This window comes from Capsicum annuum, chromosome 3, assembly GCF_002878395.1.
Source record: "Capsicum annuum cultivar UCD-10X-F1 chromosome 3, UCD10Xv1.1, whole genome shotgun sequence".
Lineage (NCBI taxonomy): Eukaryota > Viridiplantae > Streptophyta > Magnoliopsida > Solanales > Solanaceae > Capsicum > Capsicum annuum.
This window is the reverse complement of record NC_061113.1, coordinates 240,649,320-240,658,160: the sequence shown is the minus strand read 5'-3', so window position 1 is coordinate 240,658,160 and position 8,841 is coordinate 240,649,320.

Sequence of the window (8,841 nt, the reverse complement as noted above, 5' to 3'; positions counted from 1 at the left end):
TGGTTGAATTCCCAAAGAAAACGAGGGTAATGGAGCTTCACCCCTAAAAACCTCGGTGTCTGGTGACTTTAGAGGAATTCTTACCGAGTTGGTTTCGTGTAAAGACTGCCCAAGTCAACCTTGAGGTGTCTTGTTTTAATACCGCCAAAGAGGGGGCAAAGGGTGAGAATCTATCCATGGAGGTTCATTCACCTTTCGAAAAGCTTGCTGAAACTTTTGGCGAAGAGGCACATATGTGTGATACAAAAATCATACTCACAAATAACGATCTTTTGCTTGGTGAGGCCCTACATAACCATCCCTTATACATGGTGGGTCAAATTCTAGGAAAGAAGATCAATAGAATCTTGATAGATGAGAGATCTGGAGTCAACATCTTGCCTATCCGTACGATGAAGGAACTTGGCATTGCTACTAGCGAACTAGAAGAAAGCCATATAATAATCTAAGGCTTCAACCAAGGGGGCCATAGGGCCATGGGATATATCAAGTTGGGGATTCGTATGGATGATTTTCAATCAAACCCATTGATGCATGTGATCGATGCTAAAACTTCATACAATGTATTGCTTGGTAGGCCTTGGGTGCACGAGAACAAAATTTTCTCGTCCTCTTACTATTAATACTTAAAGTACCTCGAAGGTGGAGTGGAAAGAAAGATAGTTACCGGTGACAAGCCATTCACTGAAGCTGAGTCACATTTTGTCGATGTAAAATTCTACTTAAAGAATCATGTTGTGAATGAGAAAAGGGTTGAAGATGTTACTAAAACCAAGTGTGACGATCTTGAATCTAAGAAGGTCGCATTGACTGTTGAAAAAGTCGACACCAAGAAGCCTCTCTCTACTTCAAATAAAGAAAGTGTCGCTCTTACAAAAAAAAGGCAACTCCCGTTCTTCGCTACATACCGAAGGTAAAAAAAGAGAAAGATCACCCATCGAATTCCCAAGATAATGTGCTAAAGGGGCTAACTTTACCTATCAAGAAGATTGATGCAATAAATTCATCCTCAAGACTTCTTGAAGAGTCTGTGGTTCAAAATTCGCCAAAGATATGATACTCCCTACAAAGCATACGAAAGAAGGCTTCGAACCAAATGCATACAAGCTATTTGTGAAGGCTGGATATATTTCTAATGAGCCATCAAGGTTGGGTAAACTTCCATCGGAGGGTACAACCAGACAGGCATGTGAAGGCCTAGGATACACATAGGTACCTCCAATTCGCATCTCCATAAGAAGGGTAGTCAGTAATTACATCACCGTGGAAAAATAATCCACTGCAGCTAATAAAAGACCCTCTGTATTTGACCAACTTGGAGGGTCAACTAAAAGAACTTCTGTGTTTGAAAGGTTGGGACCTCTAAATAAGAATAAAAGCAACAAGCGTAAGAGGACTCATCAAACCACGATGATGCACTTTTCACTTAAAATACAAAAGGATTTACAAAGTTTGATTCCTTCTAGAATGAAGCGACAGACAAAACTGGTAGTTTCATGCAACGAGGTACTAAAAGCAAAGGCGCATACTGTGGTTTATACCAAGAAACGTGAAGAAGATGAAGAGAGTGTTGTCTTTTCATATCATGTTATGACCTAGATGAGAAAGATGTCTCATCTCAAATAAAGGTTGATGAAGAGATAGAAGATGCCTTTTGGTGTTAACATATATCCATGAACGACGATGATCCCCAGGAGGAGGAAGATGCTGGAGATGCTCCATCGCAACTTGAAGGAGTAAAGGCCACAATAAATCTCTTGCAGGAAGTTAATCTTGGAACCGATGAAGAACTAAGACCAACTTACCTGAGTGGGTTTCTAGAAGTGGAGGAGGAAATTGCTTATGTGGACATACTCAAAGAATATATGGATGTCTTTTCCCGGAGCTATAAGGAAATACCTGGCTTAGATCCAAAAGTAGCAGTCCATCAGTTGGCAGTCAAGAATGGTGCCCGTCCTGTTAAGCAAGCCCAAAGATGTTTTAGGCTGGAGTTGGTTCCACTGATCAAAAATGAAGTTAACAATCTCATTGAAGCTGGCTTTATTCGTGAATTTAAATATCCCACGTGGATTTCAAGTATTGTTCCAGTACGGAAGAAGAATGGCCAAATTCGAGTTTGTGTCGATTTTCAAGATCTCAACAACGCATGCCCTAAGGATAATTTTCCAATCCCCATACCAGAGTTAATGATTGATGCCACCACTGGTTATGAGGCAATGTCCTTCATGGATGGTTCATCCGACTACAATTAAATCCGTATGGCACCAAAGGATGAAGAACTCACTGCATTTCGTATGCCCAAAGGTATTTATTGATACAAGGTGATGCCTTTTGGTTTGAAGAACGCTAGCATCACTTATCAAAGGGCTATGTAGAACATCTTTGACGGCCTACTCCATAAAAATGTTGAATTCTATGTGGATGATCTAGTGGTGAAGTCAAGAAAGAGAGACGACCACTTAAAAGACCTAAGAATGTTATTCGAGCTACTTCGAAGATATCAACTTAGGATGAATCCATTGAAGTGTGACTTTGGAGTTACTTCGGGAAAGTTTCTTGGCTTCATTGTGCGACACCGAGGAATTGAAATTGATCAAGCCAAGGTCGATGCAATTTTAAAGATGCCCGAACCTCGAAATATTCATGAGCTAAAAAACCTTCAAGGAAGGCTTGCATACTTAAGGAGGTTCATCTCAAATGTCAACCATTTACTCATCTCATGAAGTAGGACACTTCCATTGAATGGGACCAAGCTTGTAGTAATGACTTTGAGAGTATTAAATCATACTTAATGAAGCCACCAGTTCTTGCGGCACCCATACCTAGGAAGCCATTGATACTCTAAATCGCGGCACAAGAGAGGTCAGTTGGAGCACTACTGGCTCAAGAAAATAGTGAAGGCAAAGAAAACTTACTTTACTAGCTGAGCAGAATGATGACACCAAATGAGCTGAAGTATTCTCCAATTGAAAAGTTATGTTTGGCATTGACTTTCTCTATCCAAAAGATGAAACACTACTTTCAAACTCATGTTGTCCATCTCGTGTCTAGGGCAAATCCCATTAAGTTTGTGATGTCAAAACCAGTCTTATGTGACCGATTTGCAAGGTGGTACCTTCAATTTCAATAGTTTAAGATTGTGTACGTTCCCTAAAAGGCTGTAAAAGGACAAGCATTGGATGATTTCTTGGCAGATCACCCAATACCTGATGACTGGAAGCTGAGGGATGAACTCCCTGATGAAGATGCAATGACTGTTGAAGTTAGATCCCCATGGTAAATATACTTTGATGGTGCCACACATCGAGATGGAGCTAATGCTGGCATAGTGTTTGTTACTCCACAAGAAGAGGTCATCCCCTACTTTTTTACCTTGACGAATCGTTGCTCCAATAATGTTGCTGAGTATCAAGCGCTCATACTTTGACTAGAGATAGCTGTCGACATGAAGCAATTGCAATTATAAATTTTTGGTAACTCCTAATTGGTTATAAACCAGCTGTTGGGAAGCTATGAGGTTCGAAAGACTGAGTTAGGACCATATCATAAATATGCAAAAAAGTTGATGGGATGGCTTGGAGAAGTAACCCTCCATCATGTGCCAAGGAAAGAAAATAAGCAAGATGATGCCCTAGCTGCCTTGGCCTCAATCTTGACTCTTCCAAATCAAATGCAAGTCACTATCTGCCAAGAATGGGTAGTACCGCCATCAACTGAGGATGAAAAAAGTAAAGTTGAATACCTCGTTGCCGTGTCCGAAGCTATGAAGGAGGATTGACGACAACCTATAATTAACTACTTCTGTTATGAGATATTTCAAGAAGATCTAAGGAGAAAATTGACATTCGTCGTCGTGCACCCGCTTTCTTTATCACAAGACACACTGTACCGAAGATCATTTGAAGGAGTAATCTTACAGTGTTAGGGAGAGGAAGAAATAATTCAAGCTTTGCAAGAAGCGCACTCGGGAGTTTGTGGATTGCATCAGTCTGGACCAAAGCTTTATTTTCACATTAAAAGGATGGGATATTATTGGCCAACGATGGTGAAAAATTGCTTGGACTATGCTAGAAGATGCAAATCTTGCCAATTCCATGCAAATTTCATACATTAAGCACCAGAGGTACTATACCCAACTGTAGCATCTTGGCCATTCAATGCTTGGGTAATAGATGTTTTTGGTCCACTACAAAAATCTTCTGGTAGACACTTATACATCTTGGCTGCGACAGATTACTTCTCAAAATGGGCTGAAGTTGTTGCTCTCAAGGAAGTAAAGAAGGAAAATATTGCAAACTTCATCCTAGTGAACATCATCTACCGCTTTGGAATTCCTCAATACATATTAACTGACAATGGAAATCCTTTTGATAACAAGATGATGAACAAAATTTGTGATCTCTTTAGCTTCAAGCAGTGCAAGTCTTCTATGTACCTTGCTGCCGCCAACGGTGTAGCTGAAGCCTTCAATAAGACTTTATGCAACTTGTTGAAGAAAGTCGTCTCCAAATCCAAACTAGACTGGCATGAGAAAATGGAAGAAGCTTTATGGACATATTGGCCAACTTACTATACACCAACGCAAGCAACCCCATACTTACTTGCTTTTGGAGTTGAAGCAGTCCTGCCATTTGAGCATAAAATACCTTTTTTGAGACTAGCTATTCAAGAAGGGCTCACCAATGAAGAAAATGCTAAGTTGCATCTTGAGGAGTTAGAAGCTCTTGATGAGAGGAAACTAAAGGCTCAACAAAATCTTGAATGCTATCAAGCCTGTCTATCTCGTTCTTTCAACAAAAGGGTTCACTTGAGGTTCTTCCAAGTTGGAGATCAAGTCCTTGCAGTAAGAAGACCCATTATCACTTCTCATAAGTCTGGAGGAAAATTCACCTCGAAGTGGGATGAACCATATGTCGTACAAGAGGCATATTCAAATGGTCCTTACAAGCTTATCGATGCAGATGGCATGAGGGTTGGCCCAATCAACGCCAAGTTCTTGAAGAAGTACTATCCTTGAAGAAATATGACACTCCTTAAGGCATGAGTATAAACTGCATGTCTACTCCTGGCCCACAAGAGTATAAACTATGAACAGTTTTAAAAAAAATTAAATAAATGTCCGCTAGGTTGAAAACCTCGAAAGAGGAGGCCTAGGAAAAACTTAGGACACACAAAAAAAAACACTCACCCCAGAACTACGTTGTGACTTGATCCTCTTTATTGAGATACGTAGGCGCTTGGAATTTCATTCCGAGTTCAGTTACATGAGTGTCAAAAAAATGTATGTCCCTGCTTGATCCTTCGTATAAAAGTCAAGTCTGTATACATCTTAATTAAGTTTTGGAATAATGTCAAATACTTGTGGCTCAATAAGGGCAACCCATAAAAAAGAAATGAAGCTCTTTCAATAGGATTTGGAATACCCAAAGCCTAAAATTGAGGCATAGATCTACCACACGTGCAATTATCGATTATGAAGTCAAAAGCTTTAATACTTAAGGCTTTCAAATTAAAGTTTCAAGTCCAACTCGGTTGTGAGACAAAGACAAAAAGCCAATGAGCAACAAGTTTCAGAGAGAAAAGCCAGAATTTAATACGGCAACAACAATACATCAAAATAAGCAAGCAATTATTGGAGTTGCAATTCAAAAGAAATATTAAAAATGTGCAATATAAAGAAAAAGAGTTTCCATTATAACTAATAGATCCAACTACTCGATAAAAAGGGTAAAATAAAGCAACAAAAAGGTTTGAAGAAAGACATCTCCTAAGGCTAATCTAAGTATAGGTTATAATTGACTAAATCTTGTAAAGCAGCCTCTAAGACATGGTTTTTCTTCTCCACGACCTTTGAATCTTTTGTCGTAGCAAAGGATATATCAGAACACTTGGAAAACTCTTCTTCAGCAGCTGAAACTTTGGATTTCATCTCTGCAGCTTCTTGTTTGGCAGCATCTCGGTGAGCTTTCAACTTCTTCACCTTTTTTCTCGCCTTCTCAAGAGATTTGTAGATGACAAAAACTTCTTTAGATTTCTCATCCCTCTTCCTCAATACAAGCTTAAGATGTCCTTTGGCTTTCAAATATATCCCTGACTATTTAATTGTTGTGATTTTATCAACAAGAACGGATCGTGTTTGGTCATAGGAAGTCGCAAGTCCAAATAAAGACCCCAATAGATTCTGCAAAGAAGAAATATCTACCCTTATCCCACTCATGTCATTGAGTATGACTTCGACATTATGTTAGATAGAATAAGCACGATTCAGAGTAAGGCCTGCAAGTTTGGTACAGATACTAGCCCAAGCCTTCATGATAAATTCCTTTTTAAGTTTTGAAATGACCTTCTTGCCATCAAAATTAGACATAGTTACTACTGGTGGCTGGAAAAAGTTTGACTCTACATTTGCTTTGACTTTATCGCAAGAGCTAGAAGTGACCTCTTTGGATAACTCTCTTGAGTCTGGACCTACTACAGACTCGCTACTATCTTGTGGCTTAGTTTAATGAGGGTCTTCCAAAATTTGGACATTGTCTGGCTGCACATACAAAGAAAAACATTATATGTATAAAGACAATGCAGATACTGTGAAATAGTAGAAGATTTTTAAGTCATTACCTTCTCGATGGCTGGCGGATTCTTCGATGAGCTAGCAAGAATCTCCACATAGGTGTTAGAATTACCTTGATTTTACAAGGGTATTTTTACCTTCTTCCAACAACGATCTCCATGACTACTATCGCTCTCGTCTTGAGATGGTCGTTTGTTAAGAGCCTATTGAGCCCGGACAGGCAGTTCCTCTTTCTGAGTTTCTGCATGTAGGGGTCCCTTGACCTTAGATGTCAAAATAGGAGGTTTAACCATAACTGGGACCTCGTCACCATGTTCTTGAGGAGTATCAGTAATAGGACCTACTGTATTTACCAAAGATTGCAAGTTAACTTCGAGAAAATTTCCATGAACTTTGTCCCACCAAGATTTATACTTCGTGGATGAATGTCTTCGCGTATTGGGTATGGCTTTAGGAAAGGTTGCTTTTGACATAGAACCATGCGATACACAGATTTGATAAAATCTAAGGCCTTCATCTAGTGAAGCACTACGGATATCATCTTCCAAAATTTCAGGAAGGCCTTTATAAAACCCAAATTGGCAGATAAATTGGTGTGGACTGTATGGCTCAAGTATGAATGAAACTCCATATCTAAAAGGGAGGAGGTTAAAACTAAGGTTAATGAAGTAGCTTATCTCTGGTTCGTCATCCTTATCATCATTTACAAAATAACAAGGATCGGACTTGCTTAGCATGGTGGGAGTCCAGACAACACTATCTCCTTGATGGATGCACTTTCTGGCAAGCTCTCCATCAAAGTACCTTGCTCCACCTTCGCCAGATTATGCCGTCATCAATGGAATAGATGATCCATTAGAAAGTGGAAAATGTGTCTTAAAATAGTAAGCAAGCCAACCATACACATAATGGATAGGAAAAGATAATTTGAGTTGCTCAAGCTGCGGAGATTTATAGAATCTATTAAGACCATTATAAATGCTCGATAGGACTGGAACTACAAGACTGAAAGTTTGCTTGTCTGCCATCATAGTTGCAACTCTAAAAGTTCTCGAGCGAATAAAATGCCCATCCTTAGAGGGAAATATAAAGGTGCACAACCAACATAATAGAAATGCCGCCAAATATGTGTCTGTCCTATGTTCATATTTCACTCTAAGTTTGGAAAATGTAGCATCATCTGAACTTAACCATTTAGCTGCTTTCGGAATAGTCCTAGTTGGGTTATGGGTTGACTTCAAACGATCTGATTTTTTCTCTTTCCTCAGTGGAGATGACTACCAAAACTTTATCCACTTGCTTAGAGGAACTCTCGGATTAGAAGCTTCTCCTTCTTAAAGATCTTGAAAAGCTACAAACAAGAATTCACAAGAACAAAGGATAAATCTCTCATGCTTTTCATCAATACCTATAAGATCAATTGCTTTAGGCACTACTTCTTCATAAGGAAGACCTCTGATGGGACAGACCTCCGAGCTTGTATAAGTCCCAAAAGGATATGGATAGCTCTCCAGTTGAAGTAAGAAATGTATTAGTAGTTGGACACCAAGCCTCAAGGAATACCTATAATATGTTCGAGTTTCGGTCATATGTAAACAGTGAAGCATAAACGGCATCATATATTTTTGTTGCCTTTAAGGTTTGTGCACTCCCTGCCAAAATGTCCTCAGCCTATTCCCAATATCCTTGAGTATGACGATATTGACCAGTTACCTCCATAGTGTTTTCCCAACGTATATCTCCTTTGAGTATTCAACGTCCTAAGCAAGGAAGGGTGCTCACAATATTCAATTGACGTTGGTTGGGAGTTCGAAGAAGCCATACTTTAATCGATCAATTAGCACCAATGTCATGTTCCGAAGTCCAAATTGACATATGGAGAGAGTTTTGCAAGGGTGGCCACGGGTCTGCATACTTGCTTGTTGTTGGAGTTTCAGTCAATAGCCTAGTTAAAATCGTGTTGTCACCAGCCTCAATTAGAAAATACTTGTTTTTAGAGGATGCAGATGTGTAGTCTCTAAAGTGAACCATTTCTGCAAGCTATATAAACAAAAGAATCTTGGTCAAACACAAAGTCAAGATTCAGAGAAAAGATACCTCCAATAAATAAATAAATAAAGGGGTCCTCCATTTTTTTTGGCTTTGATGAAATATAGTCATGTATACTTCAAGCAAAATTGGTCGGGTCTTAAGGTGACGGAGACGAAGTTAAACTCTCGCACCTTAAGCTGGCCGCCTACGGTTTTATCCTTAAAAGGATCTTAAAATTT